Source organism: Schistocerca cancellata, chromosome 7 (assembly GCF_023864275.1).
Source record: "Schistocerca cancellata isolate TAMUIC-IGC-003103 chromosome 7, iqSchCanc2.1, whole genome shotgun sequence".
Lineage (NCBI taxonomy): Eukaryota > Metazoa > Arthropoda > Insecta > Orthoptera > Acrididae > Schistocerca > Schistocerca cancellata.
In genome coordinates, this window is record NC_064632.1 from 367623528 (window position 1) to 367641048 (window position 17521).

At 44.8% G+C, this 17521-nt stretch overlaps 1 protein-coding gene and 1 pseudogene across 1 annotated transcript in view; one reads left to right on the top strand and one right to left on the bottom strand.

Moving 5' to 3' along the window:
* Positions 1–17521, top strand: part of LOC126092606 (protein turtle-like) — an 855628-nt gene that overhangs the window by 63094 nt on the left and 775013 nt on the right. The window lies entirely within an intron of this gene.
* On the bottom strand, positions 10882–10999 carry LOC126092995 (5S ribosomal RNA; annotated as a pseudogene).

Below are 17521 nucleotides of genomic sequence, written 5' to 3' on the forward strand. Positions count from 1 at the left end.
GGTACGCACACCACATTCTTTAATGTTAAATTTAAAAATGGTTCAAATGGCTCTGAGCGCTATGGGACTTAACATCTCAGGTCATCAGTCCCCTACAACTTAGAACTACTTAAACCTAACTAACCTAAGGACATCACATACATCCATGCCCGAGGCAGGATTCGAACCTGCGACCGTAGCGGTCGCGCGGTTCCAGACTGAAGCGCCTAGAACCGCTCGGCCACCAGCGGCCGGCTGTTAAATTTAGGCCAGTGTGATAATTAGAAACTTGTAAATGACCCTTGCGTAGCGATCGACCGAAGTTATTTATGGTAAGGGACTCGTTCCACATCCTTCGGTTAAAAAAGTCCATTATATGACCTATGTTGTGCTGGTAGCAACCAGGGTGAATTTTAAACGGCAGTGGAACGATACCGCCACGTGCTCAGTATAGGGCGATGACGAACTGCCGGAGGCGATTTGACAGCAAGTGTGGCGTCGCTCATTGTTAGCCGGGCCGCACCCAGAGGCCTGGACGTCCCGGGCTCGCAGCCGGCCAGCGCAGCGCTAACGAGCTGCCCTTTGTCCGGCACAATGGCCGCGATAAACAGCCGCGGCGCGCCTCGGTGACGAGCAGCGGACGCGACGTGCCGCCTGCCGCTGCCTCTGCCGCTGCTGTACGCTCAAAGCGCTTGCTGCACCCTCGAGAGCTGTCGGGTCGAGTACTGGGCTACAGTGTTAGCGCGTGACAGTAGCCCAAACTGAACCTCTCAAAACTATGGCGAATGAAAACATTTTGAGACCAGAGATTCAAACTTTACTCCAATCCAATGTACACCGTGTTGCGTTACAACTCATTATGTGCAAAGCGCGTCACTGAGTAATCACGTTAGTTTCATCCTACAACTACACTGAGGTGCAAAACTAGCAGGATAGCCGGCCGGCTGTGGCGAACGCTTCCTTTGGAAGACATTGTATTACTGCCTCATTAATGTGTTATTGTCAGTGATGTATTCTTGACACCCTTTAGTCTAACTTGGTCCTGACCACAGCATCCCATCCAACTCTCTACTGACGACTGTAGAAGTCTGGGACTGGGTAACAGGAAACTCAGTTCTGCAGTGTGGTGTGATCACACATATACCTATAGAGTTCAAACGATCTTCGTTTTATAAATTTAAATGATTTTTACTTGTTACAAGAAAAGGACATTCAATTTATATAGATCAGGAATGGGATAAGTCAAAGGAAATCTTAAAAAAGACTGCAATGGAGACAGTGGAGACACAAAAACAACGAAACTCGAATCGTTTGAAACTGTGGAAGAATGAACTAAATTCAAGCTGCAATGGAATAAAAGAAACCGTATCTGATTTGGAACAATTGGAAGAAATTGGAAGAGAAGATACAGTGTAAAATGTGAAGAGCAATAGTTCACAAGCTTGCTAGACAAGTCAACAGAGAAAGCTGGGAAAGAACTCTTCGAAGACTGGAGTATGATTGAAATGGAGGTCAATTCGCGAAGTTAAATCAATGACAATATGAAGATGGATATAATACCAGGAAAGGAATGGCTGAGGTATCATGCGTACGTAGCCGTTAGTCAAGGAAGCTGGGCCCCACAATCCCGACACCGAGATTGTTGAAGAATACAACATAATCTCAAACACAGTCTTCGAAACCACTTCAGAGGAGGCCAGGACTACAACAACACATGAATTACATCTGTAACTCATGAAATATGCTAGTATTAAATGGAAAAAGCTATTGCGTAACTGCCCATGATATGCGGTGCTTGGGAAGACTCCAGAGGAATGGAATAGTGCAATAATTATAAACGTATGCAGAAAAGGAGCTAAAAAATAATGCTGAAATTACAAGATTGGACACATTTTAAATGATACTTACAAAATCTGTCCACCTATCATTAAAAGGAAACTTCGGCGAATAGCAGAAACCTTTTTATGAGAGCAGTAATGCGGCTTTCATAAAAGCAGGTCCTGCACATATGCAACATTTGTTTTGAAACAACTAGGGGAGCTCAACGAGCCTCTATATCTGCTCTTCTTAGGCATGATAAGGCCTATGAAAAGACAGATACGATGAAATTATAGGAAATACTCGCTGACGAAGATGTATCCCTAGATATGTTGAAAGCCAATGAATTAGTATCAGTGTAAACGAAGAATTGTTGACAGTAAATCAGGAACTAAAAAAACAAGGGTGGGGTCCCTCACCAATTCACCAGTCTTTATATACGTACATTGACGGGAAAAAAATTGCAACACAAAAGTAATTAATGTAGTGTAATGACAAATGAAAGCTCGAGGGAAGCCATCACAAATGCGAAATGGTAGTATACTAATAACTCGTTTAAACGCCAGAATGGTGCAAGCAAGCATGTTCACGTGCATGAATTGTGTTATACAGGCGTCGAATGCACATTTGTGTGACGGAGTCCCATGCCTGTTGCATTTGGTCGATCAGTACAGGGACGGTTAATGTTGTTTGTGGATGACATTGGAGTTGCCATCCGATGGTATCCCACATGAACTCGATTTGGGACATACCTGGTGATCGAGTAGCCCGGTCCTCTTATGAGCGTACCTTCTCGTGACCACCGCTGCAAGCAATCGCGTCCAGTGGCTACATTCCTGCCAAGTTTTCCTGCAGTATTGCAGTAGCAACATCCTGCCTCTCGTAGCCCTATTACACACCTCGTTCAATCTCGGTGAGGTGTTGACAATGGCGTCTTTGTCGCCTTAAAGACATTCTTGACTAACACCAACTCACCACGTCCAATCTCAAAAGTAATTAATGTTCACGACTATCAGATCGTGTATTTAAAGCAAACCTGCTTTGCATCCTCATACTGCCTCCACTTTTACGCGACTGGTGCAAAATTAGGATAGATATCATCTTTCATATGTAGAAACACGCCTATCAACTTTCGTTTATATCGCACAACTTCTTCTTGGTGCTGCGACGTGTTTTTTTTTATTATTTATCTTTTTTCTCTCCAAAAACCCCAACAACCAAGAACAAACTAGGAAGAACTTTATTAACTGTATTTCATTTACAGACGATCAATTTCTAGCACACAGTGGAAGTTCTTTGCAAGAAAATATGTTTAAATTAAATAACGTTTTTCAAACTTATCAAATGGTTATACCTGTAAATGGAACAAAACTGATGCGAATGGAGGGGAAACACATAAGATAAGAAGCGCAATAGTTGTGATAATCAGTCGGCCGGTGTGGCCGAACGATTCTAGGCGCTTCAGTCCGGAACCGCGCGAGTACTACGGTCGCAGGTAGGAATCCTGCCTCGGGCATGGATGTGTGTGATGTCCTTAGGTTAGTTAGGTTTAAGTAGTTCTAAGTTCCAGGGGACTGATGACCTCAGGTGTTGAGTTCCATAGTACTCAGAGACATTTCAACCATTTTTTGAGCCAGTGATAAACAACAATGTAATAGAAAATATAAAATTCATTTAAATACCGCGAGACAGGGATATCAATATACAAAACTTATTCATGTATAGTTAGAAATATACGGGAATGTAACGCTATAAATGTGTTTATAAGGAGGTATCTTGGTAGAAATGTGAAGAAAGAAATAATGCTTAGACTACACAGCGTGATGGCTAAGCCTGCTCTTCTGAATCCTAAAGAAAGAAGATGAACGAAGAATTGAAGCAGGCGAGATGAGGTCTCTGAGGTTTTTCCGTGGACCAAGATACAAAGTGTGGAACGATAACATAAAAAAAAGACAGAAAAATTAGGCACTACAAAAAAAGTGGCATGAGCACGTCGAAAGAATGCCACCTTATCGCTTGCTATGACAAGCATTACGTTTCAGCCAAAGGAAACAGGGGAGGGCATGGCCAATGAAGAGATAGAGATAACAGTACTGTTCAATTTCTTTCATTACGGGACGTGCCAACACCCACTTCTTGGAATGTAAGAAAGAAGAAGGAGGAGGAGGAGGACGAGGAGAAGGAGGAGAAAGAGAAGAAGAATAAGATATTTCTATACTTGTTGCAGGTAAAGGTCACGCCAGCAAACTTGTAATAAATGAAATGAATTATTAATCAAAGTTTAGTTACTTATCAGACGCTAACTGAAGAATACGTGATATTAAGAAACAAACGAGACGAATTAAACATAACTAAAATCATAATACACTACTGGCCATTAAAATTGCTACACCACTAAGATGACGTGCTACAGACACGAAGTTTAACCGACAGCAAGAAGATGCTGGGATGTGCAAATGATTAGCTTTTCAGAGCATTCACACAAGACTGGCGCCGGTGGCGACACCTACAACGTGCTGACATGAGGAAAGTTTCCAACCAATTTCTCATATACAAACAGCAGTTGGTGAAACGTTGTTGTGGTGCCTCGTGTAAGGAGGAGAAATGCGTACCATCACATTTCCAACTTTGATAAAGGTCGGATTGTAGCCTATCGCGATTGCGATTTATCGTATCGCGACATTGCTGCTCGCGTTGGTCGAGATCCAATGACTGTTAGCAGAATATGGAACCGGTTGGTTCAGGAGGGTAATACGAAACACCGTGCTGGATCCCAACGGCCTCGTATCACTAGCAGTCGACATGACAGGCATCTTATCCGCATGGCTGTAACGGGTCATGCAGCCACGTCTCGATCCTTGAGTCAACAGATGGGGACGTTTGCAAGACAACAACCATCTGCACGAACAGTTCGACGACGTTTGCAGCTCGGAGACCATGGCTGCGGTTACCCTTGACGCTGCATCACAGACAGGAGTGCCTGTGATGGTGTAGTCAACGACGAACATGGGTGCACGAATGCCAAAACGTCATTTCTTCAGATGAATCCAGGTTCTGTTTACAGCATAATTGATGGTCGCATCCGTGTTTGGCGACATTACGGTAAACGCACATTGGAAGAGTGTATTCGTCATCGCCATACTGGCGTATCACCCGGCGTGATGGTATAGGGTGCCATTGGTTACACGTCCCGGACACCTCTTGTTCGCATTGACGGCACTTTGAACAGTGGACGTTACATTTCAGCTGTGTTACGACCCGTGGCTCAACCCTTCATTCGATCCCTGCGAAACCGTACGTCTCAGCAGGATAATGCACGACCGCATGTTGCAGGTCCTGTACGGGCCTTTCTGGATACTGAAAATGTTCGACTGCTGCCCTGGTCAGCACATTCTCCGGATCTCTCACCAATTGAAAACGTCTGGTCAAAGGTGGCCGAGCAACTGGCTCGTCGCAATACGCCAGTCACTACTCTTGATGAACTGTAGTATCGTCTTGAAGCTGCATGGGCAGCTGTACCTGTACACACCATCCAAGCTCTGTTTGATTCAATACCCAGGCGTATCAAGGCCGTTATTACGGCCAGAGGTGGTTGTTCTGTGTACTGATTTCTCATGATCTATGCGCTCAAACTGCGTGAAAATGTAATCACACGTCAGTTCTAGTATAAAATATTTGTCTAATGAATACCCGTTTAACATCTGCATTTCTTCTTGGTGTAGCAATTTTAATGGGCAGTAGTGTATAACCCGCTTTGCTGGCAGATGATCGACGGTAAACGCCCACTTCCTAACGGGACGCCACCTCACTACCCCTCGAGAACTACTTCACTGGATGGTCATTCGTTACATTTGTAAGTAGGCTGTTTATGTTTTCTTATTGGCAACGTTACATAGCAGTCTGTATGAAAATCACTGGCTGTGCTGTGTTCAGTCTGTGGCTAGTTTGCATTGTTGTCTGCCATTGTAGTGTTGGGCAGCTGGATGTTAACAGCGCGTAGCGTTGCGCAGTTGGAGGTGAGCCGCCAGCAGTGGTGGTTGTGGGGAGAGAGATGGCAGAGTTTTGAAATTTGTAAGACTGGATGTCATCGACTGCTGTTTGAATATTTTATGTAGCTGGCAGTAGTAGCGCTCGCTGTATTGCAGTAGTTCGAGTAACGAAGATTTTTGTGAGGGATGGTGATTGTGCACCTGCACAGTAGCAGCAGATGGCTGCTGGCCATCTCTACAAGGACTACAGTGGGTCTACACCTTTGCTGACTCACCAGTACCATTATTCCTACAAGGACTGCAGTGAGTCTGCACCTCTGGTGGCCCACCAATACCACAATCTCTACCAGGACTACAGTGGGTCTGCACCTCTGGTGGCCCACCAATACCGTAATCTCTACCAAGACTATAGTGGGTCTGCTCTGTGATGACCTACCTAGCAATATTCTTCAAAACGTAGAATGACTCTGCTGTGGGTTTGCTCTGTTGTGGCCCATTACCTGTCTGCATGTCGAGAGTCAGCACTGTCTTTCCTTTGGAAGGACAACACTACTTCTTCAAGACTGCATGTAAATCCACTACTTCCGTGTGTATTTTCTTTTACTGCTCAGCCTTTGAGAAAAACACTGCAATTTTACTGTGATGAATGATCAGGACTGTCTTTATGGACTGTGAGAAAATTTTAGCTTTTGACCAACATTGTATCAATAGGTGTGTGCATTTGATATCTTTGTTAATGTAATTATGAAAAATTTTATCAAATCATTATTGGCCACTGCCCAAAACAATTTGTAAAATTTTCTGTGGGGAGCATGGGGGCTATGTAAGTAGGCTGTTTATGTTTTCTTATTGGCAACGTTACATAGCGCTCTGTATGAAAATCACTGGCTGTGCTGTGTGCAGTCTGTGGCTAGTTTGCATTGTTGTCTGCCATTGTAGTGTTGGGCAGCTGGATGTGAACAGCGCGTAGTGTTGCGCAGTTGGAGGTGAGCCGCCAGCAGTGGTGGATGTGGGGGGAGAGACATGGCGGAGTTTTGAAATTTGTAAGACTGGATGCCATGAACTGCTATATATATTATGACTATTAAGGTAAATACATTGTTTGTTCTCTATTAAAATCTTTCATTTGCTAACTATCCCTATCAGTAGTTAGTGCCTTCCGTAGTTTGAATCTTTTATTTAGCTGGCAGTAGTGGCGCTCGCTGTATTGCAATAGTTCGAGTAATGAAGATTTTTGTGAGGTAAGTGATTTGTGAAAGGTATAGGTTAATGTTAGTCAGGGCCATTCTTTTGTAGGGATTATTGAAAGTCAGATTGCGTTGCGCTAAAAAATATTGTGTGACAGTTTAAGCACAGTCATGTATAATTTCCTAAGGGGACGTTTCACATTGACTATGACGCACAAAGTTATTCGTGTCTTACTAGTATATCAAGCGTCTACGTTTGCGGAGAGATGACGGCAATCTCATCGGTAGCTTTCACTACAGCCGGAAACAGTTTCTGCTGCCGCAATTTCCCACAAACGCTACCTCCGTCGTAGTTGCTTCATCCAAGCTTTTGAGGCTATACGTTTTCTGTTATACTCCCGCTCCATTCAGCTGAAATCTATGGGAATGAAGTAGTGACTCAAAGAGGCAGTAGTACTACATTCTCAATGTAATTTTTATGCTAAGAAGAAATGAAATCACGCTGCCGAAGACGGTAACGAATGGAGAGGCTCGTTTCTGAAGCAGGCCCCAATAGTTTCGGGATCAACAGCAACCGCCGACCCTGCGATCAGCGGCGACCGCCGGAAGGCATGTGTGCTGTTAGTGATGCTGTGTGCACAGCAGAGGGCCCTCGGCTACGGCACACACGTGGGGGGGAATTGCGGCCAGGGCATCGTGACCCCGTTAACTGGGCCGCAGCCCCCTGTTCTTCGCGCGGTTATCCCGGCCCTGGAGTGCGCTCCACGGCGCACACACCGCCCATTCACCCCGGCGGCGCGGGGCCGTCGCAAAACACTTGTCGCCGTCATTCAGACGCAGGGGCGCGCGCGTACACACGGCAAACAGGTGCCCCGGACCCGAGAGCTCGGCACACATTCGGGAAATTGAAATGCCGACGTCTGCCCGTCCCTGCGAGGACGGCCTCCCCTGGCGGCGCGCTGTGTAAACTCAAATAGCAGGGGGGACGCCGAGAACCGGGGACGGCTGTAGCGGAAGGGAAAGGCGAGGTTTACAGCCCGGCTGCTGGCTTAGCGGATCTCCGCTGCAGCTAACGAGACAACCGACCCCGCAGGGAGTGTCGCACCAGCCTGCGAGACATGCTTCCTCTCTGGAACTCGCCGGAGCTGGAAGAGGACGAGGAAGAAAATTTGTGAGGCTGGACTAGGCTCTGAGAAACGTGCTTCCCCACCTTCACCGACCTCCACGACTCGCCATTACGAAAATCTGCATGCAACCGTTCAGAAAAAATGTCATATTTACAAGTTCCAGAGAAAGAGTCGACATTTACATTCCTCTAATAATACGACGTCCCAGAAGAGGTGACTGCGGCGGGAATTCCGCATGGACGGAGGGAAATAATGGCACAAGAATTTCCGGCCCCGTGGCTTTCTTTCGCTTTTGCTTTAGCTGATACGATACTGTTGCATAAGAGAGATAGAGAGCAGAAGCTATGTACAGAATGTCTCAGGAGGACTGGTCGGTCATCTACATCTACATGATTACTCTGCAATTCACATTTAAGTGCTTGGCAGAGGGTTCATCGAACCACAATCATACTATCTCTCTACCATTCCACTCCCGAACAGCGCGCGGGAAAACCGAACATCTAAATCTTTCTGTTCCAGCTCTGATTTCTCTTATTTTATTTTGATGATCATTCCTACCTATGTAGGTTGGGCTCAACAAAATATTTTCGCATTCGGAAGAGAAAGTTGGTGCCTGAAATTTCGTAAATAGATCTCGCCGCGACGAAAAACGTCTTTGCTTTAATGACTTTCATCCCAACTCGCGTATCATATCTGCCACACTCTCTCCCCTATTACGTGACAATACAAAACGAATTGCCCTTTGTTGCACCCTTTCGATGTCCTCCGTCAATCCCACCTGGTAAGGATCCGACACCGCGCAGCAATATTCTAACAGAGGACGAACGAGTGTAGTGTAAGCTGTCTCTTTAGTGGACTTGTTGCATCTTCTAAGTGTCCTGCTAATGAAACGCAACCTTTGGCTCGCCTTCCCCACAATATTATCTATGTGTTCTTTCCAACTGAAGTTGTTCATAATTTTAACACCCAGGTACTTAGTTGAATTGACAGCCTTGAGAATTGTACTATTTATCGAGTAATCGAATTCCAACGGATTTCTTTTGGAACTCATGTGGATCACCTCACACTTTTCGTTATTTAGCGCCAACTGCCACCTGCCACACCATACAGCAATCTTTTCTAAATCGCTTTGCAACTGATACTGGTCTGCGGATGACCATACTAGACGGTAAATTACAGCATCATCTCCGAACAACCTAAGAGAACTACTCAGATTGTCACCCAGGTCATTTATATAGACCAGGAACAGCAGAGGTCCCAGGACGCTTCCCTGGGGAACACCTGATATTACTTCAGTTTTACTCGATTATTTGCCGTCTATTCCTGACAGGAACTCACGAACCCAGTCGCACAACTGAGACGATACCCCATAGGCCCGCTGCTTGATTAGAAGTCGCTTGTGAGGAACAGTGTCAAAAGCTTTCCGGGAAAAAAAATGGGTTCAAATGGCTCTGAGCACTATGGGACTTAGCAGCTATGGTCATCAGTCCCCTAGAACTTAGAACTACTTAAACCTAACTAACCTAAGGACAGCACACAACACCCAGTCATCACGAGGCAGAGAAAATCCCTGACGCCGCCGGGAATCGAACCCGGGCATGGGAAGCGAGAACGCTACCGCACGACCACGAGCTGCGGACATCTTTCCGGAAATCTAGAAATACGGAATCAACTTGAGATCCCCTGTCGATAGCGGCTATTACTTCGTGCGAATAAAGAGTTCAGGGAAATGACAGGAACGATCATTCGGAGGAAATTGTCCCGTAAACACGAGCTCTACAATGCATACCTTAAGAGCTGTGAGCGCTTCTTCCATAGTGCGAAACAAATCTCTGCTACTGCGAGCTCTTTGCTTTCTATATCTTGAGAGGTGGTAGTATGGAACAAACGGAGAAGACACAGTGTTCAATAAAGATGTGCATGCCGTAAGAGCTATCAGTACTTGTTCATCTTCTTTGCTATGAAACCTATCTCTTCTACTGAACAGGTGCTCAGAGATCTTAGGTTAGGTCTTAGCATTATAGAGTCCATGTTTACTAGACTGGGAAAATGGTAATAGTATCTACAGTCTGTTCGTCAACTTTCAACGTGAATACGAAACCATCCACAGGAATAATACGACAGGAATAGCCTATAGAGTGCACTGCTTGACTTCAGAATTCCTGAGAAGCTAGTGACAATGGTACAAACTTGTATGAATAGATCTAGGGCAGTTATGCTTTTCCGACGGATCACCTGAGAAAAGTTCGAGATTGAGACAGGTATCAGACAAAGAGATGCTTTCGCATGTTTTCTGTTTAGTGTCATCTTAGAAAAAGTAATAACGGAATGCAGGCAACAGAAATGGGCTGGAGTATAGATGGGTGGTAATTTCAACTGTCTCGCAAATGCAGATGATATAATGCTAAGTGAATCAGTCCGTAAGTTGAAAGGAATGTACCAGAAAAAGAACGACATGACGATAATAATGTCAAGCGATATTCCTGTTTATAGATTCCTATGTAATAATACCTAATGTTACTCCAGTTAAATTGTTTGTAAAATTACGGCAATTAAAACTAAACTAAACTAAACTCCTCCCGAACAGGCCATGAAGGCCCAACGGTACCGACCGGCCGCCGTGTCATCCTCAGGTCATAGGCATCACTGGATGCGGATATGGAGGGGCATGTGGTCAGCACACCGCTCCCCCGGCCGTATGTCAGTTTTCGAGATCGGAGCCGCTACTTCTCAATCAAGTAGCTCCCCAGTTTGCCTCACAAGGGCTGAGTACACTCCGCTTGCCAACAGCGCTCGGCAGACCGGATGGTCGCCCATCCAAGTGCTACCCCAGCCCGACAACGCTTAACTTCGGTGATCTGACGGGAACCGGTGTTACCACTGCGGCAAGGCCATTGGCCAAAATTACGGCAACTACATCGAGTAAACAGTAAAAGCCTATTTTTTCACCTTTTACGAATAAAAAAAGCAAAATCATCGGAAAATTAACGTCTGTAAATCCCCTACGTTATGTTAACCTTTGTTCTACGATACTGTAATTATTTTACCGAGAAACAAGCGATATTAGATTTTCCCTTTTTACCTTTCTGGCAACACCACGTTACCGATGTATGTGTCTTCATTCTATTGTTTTTGGCAGTAATAATTGGACCATTCTGTTTCCAATTTGGTTTTAATTTGTGAAATGGTCAACTTCACAGTTCTCCTGTTTTAATTATAGTGCAAGTAATTTCTTGTCTTTTGGATTAAGTTGCTTGATGACAACGACCGAGCGCCATAAACATTATGTTGTTGTTGTTGTGGTCTTCAGTCCAGAGACTGGTTTGATGCAGCTCTCCATGCTACTCTATCCTGTACAAGCTTCTTCATCTCCCAGTAACTACTGCAACTTACATCCTTCTGAATCTGCTTAGTGTATTCATCTCTTGGTCTCCCTCTACGACTTTTACCCTCCACGCTGCCCTCCAATGCTAAATTTGTGATCCCTTGATGCCTCAGAACATGTCCTACCAACCGGCAACCGGTCCCTTCTTCTTGTCAAGTTGTGCCACAAACTCCTCTTCTCCCCAATTCTGTTAAATACCTCCTCATTAGTTATGTGATCTACCCATCTAATCTTCTGCATTCTTCTATAGCACCACATTTCGAAAGCTTCTATTCTCATCTTGTTTCACTTCCATACATGGCTACACTCCATAAAAATACTTTCAGAAACGGCCTCCTGACACTTAAATCTATACTCGATGTTAACAATTTTCTCTTCCTCAGAAACGCTTTCCTTGCCATTGCCAGTCTACATTTTACATACTCTCTACTTCGACCACCATCAGTTATTTTGCTCCCCAAATAGCAAAACTCCTTTACTACTTTAAGTGTCTCATTTCCTAATCTAATTTCCTCAGCATCACCCGATTTAATTCGACTACATTCCATTATCCTCGATTTGGTTTTGTTGATGTTCAACTTATATCCTCAAGACACTGTCCATTCCGTTGGTTAAAAAGACGTACTATATAGGAATTATCCGAAAGGGATGGGAATCGATAGATGTGGCATACAAGTACAGACGAAATACAATAGTAATTTCAGAAAAATTATATGATTTATTCAAGAGAAAGAGCTTCACAAATTGAACAAGTCAATAATGCTAGACCACTTCTAGGACTTATGCAAGCAGTTATTCAGCTTGGCCTTGACTGATAGCGTTCTACGGTGTCATCCTGTGGGATATCGTACCAAGTTCTGTCCAACTGACGCGTTAGGTCGTCAAAATCACTAGCTGACTGGAGGGCACTGCTTGTTATTTCCAAAATGTTCTTAACTGGGGAGAGAGCTGGCGACCTCGCTGGCCAAGGTAGGGTGTGACAGGCACGAAGGCAGTCAGTAGAAACTGTCGTAATGTGCGAGTGGGCATTGTCTTGCTGAAATGTAAGCCCAGGATGGCTTGCCAGCAATAGCAACAAAACGAGGACTAAAATATCGCCGACGTACCACTGTTTTGTAAAGATGCTGCGATTGACAACCAAAGACGTCCTGCTATGAAATGAAGTGGCACCACAGATCATCAGTCCTGGCTGTCGGGTCATATGGCGGGCAACAGTCAGGCTGGTATCCCACCGCTGTCTGGGTCGTCTTCAGACGCGCCTTCGGCCTGGAATCTCACTAACTGGAGTAGAATTGTCTTCAGTGATGAGTCCCGCTTCGAACTGAGACCCGATGATCAGTGAAGGCGTGCCTGGAAGCGGTGGACAACGGTGGATTACCAATCTGACTGTCGCCCGCCATATGTTGCGACAAAGCCGGCCGGGGTGGCCGAGCGGTTCTAGGCGCTACAGTCTGGAACCGCGCGAACGCTACGGTCGCAGGTTCGAATCCTGCCTCGGGCATGGATGTGTGTCATGTCCTTAGGTTAGTTAGGTTTAAGTGTAGTTCTAAGTTCTAGGGGACTGATGACCTCATCAGGTAAGTCCCATAGTGCTCAGAGCCATTTGCACCATTATTCTGGAAGAACTTCGACTTTTGGTAGGCGAGTGGGCGATTGGCGGCGTGGTGACCTCAGCATCGAAGTGCGAATTGAGGAGTGTTGCTCAACTCACCTCTGTGTGGAGCAGGTTCAACTCAGCCCTCGCGATTTCTGCTGCGGTGGCTGGCGAGTTTGCGGTGGATGGCGAGTCGCTGGGTCCGAGGTTCGATGAAGCAGTCTCCACAGCGGCACGTGCTGTGTGACTGCTGAGTTGTAACAGTACAAGCAAGTTCGTGCTCTATCTGATGGGTCCAGATATAGCAGGAGGGACTCGCACTCCCTCACAAGTTCACCGGGCACAGATCAATGACTCGCGTCTCAGTGGGTGACAGTGAGTGACAGCGACGTTCTGTACAACGGGGCTCGTCAGCTGTTCGTCACTACTGTAAACGGCTGCCAGGTTTGTTGTACAGAGCGTCTCTGCTCCTTCAACAGTACAGATGTGCTGGCAGTGCAAACAACCCAGTCAACGACTGAGTTTCACAGCGACGGAAGTACAACAATTTACCTGATATAGTTGAACTGTTAAAGGCAGCACTCTCATAATTAACAAAAGAACCATGAAATGGAGGGATAATCCATAATCTTGAAACATGTTAGCCGAGCGGTCATGGACTGTGCGGCTGGTCCCGGCGGAGGTTCGAGTCCTCCCTCGGGCATAGATGTGTGTGTTTGTCCTTAGGATAATTTAGGTTAAGTAGTGTGTAAGCTTAAGGACTTATGACCTTAGCAGTTAAGTCCCATAAGATTTCACACACATTTGAACATTTTTTGAAACATGAAACTTCAACCCTGTTCCTTCAACGACTAACCTATCCGTCTTACTTTTGAAGAAAATTTCATATGCAATGACTTAGATGTCCTACACACAAACAATAAAACCTCCAACCGGACCTGGAGAGTAAAACCACTGCGCCTCCTTTCCATCAGGTTCGTTAGTAGGTAACTTATTCTGTTGTATTAATTCATGTATAACGGGTAGTCAAATGAAAAAGAGACAAATAAAAAAGTATATAAACTCTTTATTGTTTCCAAAATAATCTCCGTAACTTAATACATTTATCACAGTGTGAGATGTGGCAGTCAATGCATTCGTGGAATAAAAATACAATAAATGATGGAGCCTTGATTGTATTGAGGCGTGCACCTCCTCGTTCAAAGCAAATTTGCAGCCACTAACCTGTCTCTTCACGACTGCCAAAATGTTGAAATCGCGTGGGGAAAGTTTGGGACTTAATCGAGGATATGTAAGGGATTCCGAGTGAAACTTCAGCAGCGTAGTCAAAACAACCTTGGCAGCAAGTCGGTTGTTTAGAGCAAGAGGCGGAAGTGTGGTTTAGAAACCCTTACACATCCTCCATTAAGTCTCAATCTTTCCCGATTCAATTTCCATATTTTTGATGCCCTGAAGAAAGATATTCGTGTCCGTCTACTTGCTTCAGAGAAAAAGTTGTATGGATGGGTGCAATCATGGTTCCAATCGCAACGGCAAACGTTTTCCGACGAAGTCATTGACTCTCACAGTGGGATAAATGCCAAAACAGATATGGTGATTACTTTCAAAATAATGAACAACTTACTTAGTTTTTTCCATATTAAGTGATGTTTTCCTTTGGCTGTCCTTTATACATGAGTTAATAGGCTCCGCACGGGATTAGCCGAGCGGTCAAGGTGCTGCAGTCGTGGACTGTGCGGCTGGTCCCGACGGAGGTTCGAGTCCTCCCTGTTTGTCCTTAAGATAATTTAGGTTAAGTAGTGTGTAAGTTTAGGGACTGATGACCTTCGCAGTTAAATCCCATGAGATTTCACACACACACAGTAAATAGGCCTAATAAGTTACCTAACAACGAATCTGATGGGAAGGAGTTGCCGTGTGTCTGGATTGAAGAGTTTTTACCAAACAGAATACAGTACGTTGTTCTCAATGGAGAGACGTCTACAGGCGTGAAAGTAACCTCTGGCGTGCCACAGGGGAGTGTTATGGGACCACTGCTTTTCACAATATATATAAATGACCTAGTAGATAGAGTCAGAAGTTCCATGCGGCTTTTCGCGGATGATGCTGTAGTACACAGAGAAGTTGCAGCATTAGAGGATTGTGGCGAGATGCAGGAAGATCTGCAGCGGATAGGCACTTGGTGCAGGGAGTGGCAACTGACCCTTAACATAGACAGATGTAATATATTGCGAATATATAGAAAGAAGGATCCTTTATTGTATAATTATATGATAGCGGAACAAACACTGGTAGCACATACTTCTGTAAAATATCTGGGAGTATGCGTGCGGAACGATTTGAAGTGGAATGATCATATAAAATTAATTGTTGGTAAGGCGGCTACCAGGTTGAGATACATTGGGAGAGCCCTTAGAAAATGTAGTCCATCAACAAAGGAGGTGGCTTACAAAACACTCGTTCGACCTATACTTGAGTATTGCTCATCATTTCGTGTGGGATCCGTACCAGATCGGGTTGACGGAGGAGATAGAGAAGATCCATTGAAGAGCGGCGCGTTTCGTCAAAGGGTTATTTGGTAAGCGTGATTGCGTTACGGAGATGTTTAGCAAACTCAAGTGGCAGACTCTGCAAGAGAGGCGCTCTGCATCGTGGTGTAGCTTGCTGTCCAGGTTTCGAGAGGGTGCTTTTTTGGATGAGGTATCGAATATATTGCTTCCGCCTACTTATACCTCCCGAGGAGATCACGAATGTAAGATCAGAGAGATTCGAACGATTCGAGCGCGCACGGAGGCTTTCCGGCAGTCGTTCTTCCCGTGAACCATACGCGACTGGAACAGAAAAGGGAGGTTATGACAGTGGCACGTAAAGTGCCCTCCGCCACACACCGTTGGGTGGCTTGCGGAGTATAAATGTAGATGTAGATGTAATGATCAGGGTGGAAGTTATATTGTCTGTGTGTAGGAGAATTACAGCCGGTAACGCACTAGGCAGCCGAGCTGCGTCAGTCACGCTGCCGCAGCCAATAAGCGACAGTCTATTCCGGCCCGTGCCCTAGGCAGCTGGCATTTTCTAGTTGCGGTTGCCATAAGAACACGTCGGAATGCAAGGCAGCCAGCCGGCTTAACTCCGCGCAACCAGTTGCGAGCGGCGTGTCCCGCAAAAGACCTACGAGGGCTATTCGGAAAGTAAGGTCCGATCAGTCACGATGTAGAAACCAATGTAAAAATAAAAAATGTTTTGTGTGGAACAGTTAGCTAAACCTTCCAGCTACCTCTCTACACACTTGCCGCTCCGACTTAGACATTCGTCGTAGGGTTACGACACAGCGTCTGCTGTTCTAGGCACCTTCACGTGCTCACTGTCAACACCGACTCACAGGAAGGCCTCGGCGCTTGTTGGTGACGTCACGTCAGTTAGGCACGGCGAAAGCCAGGTCTGTTGCAGGCAGAAACGCCTGGGCGTGCTTATCACTATAAATCTCCTATTTTTTGGCAAAATGTTTGGTATTGTTTTGGATTCTGCAGTTTTATTTAGATGAAAGATTTTCTTACTATCGTAAAGCTACAAATGAAGATCATAGTTCTGTATTACTGAATCCTGTCGAAACAAACGTAGATCAATATGAGAAGATGCTTTGCCCAATTGCAAGCTTCGGAAATTTTACATTCAAGTAACTATATTTACTTGATCTATTTTGTTATTGAAACTTACCCCAACTCCCTTATAATTAACTCGTTTTTTATTTATTTATTTATTTATTTTCGTTTGACATCGTTACTGGAAATGTGAACTAATTTACATGTGTAAATGTCGAACTGTTGCCAGTCATTAGATTACAGTCGTTTTCAACGAAAGGAATTCTAAACAGGAAACAAAATAGCTTCATACATCGAAAATACTGCTGAGCTTAAACTTTTTTAAACATGCACATTAGAAAAGATAAATATTCCCGTCTTGCAACTGAAAGGAGAAACTTTATAAGAGAAAAAAATTTTATTTGATAAAACAAGTATCTCTCTTTGGCCTCTTCTTCTGTCCCCCATCCCCTCCCCCAACGTGTACCAATCGCAAGATATTTCATTAACATTCAGTGGTCCTCACCCCATAGTCAACCAACATACCTAAAGAAGAGCGCGAATATGTTCACAGTTTCCTGTAAAAGCAACCCAGTACAAACGTAACTTCCTCAGATTTACAAATAAGGTAAAGAAGCACGAATTCTGTTGCTGCTGGACCATGAAGTTGTTTTTGTGTGTCAATCCTTAAAACAGGTGGAAATTTAAGTTCAGGAGTACACTATTTGTTAAGAAGTGTAATGAATTGCACAATTAATTGATTGCAGAAATCTCTCAGAACAATGTGTGTTGGTCAACTACCGCCGATAGTTTCACATTTTCCTGTGTCAGACAGGGAGACACCACCATTATGAGTATGCCTGC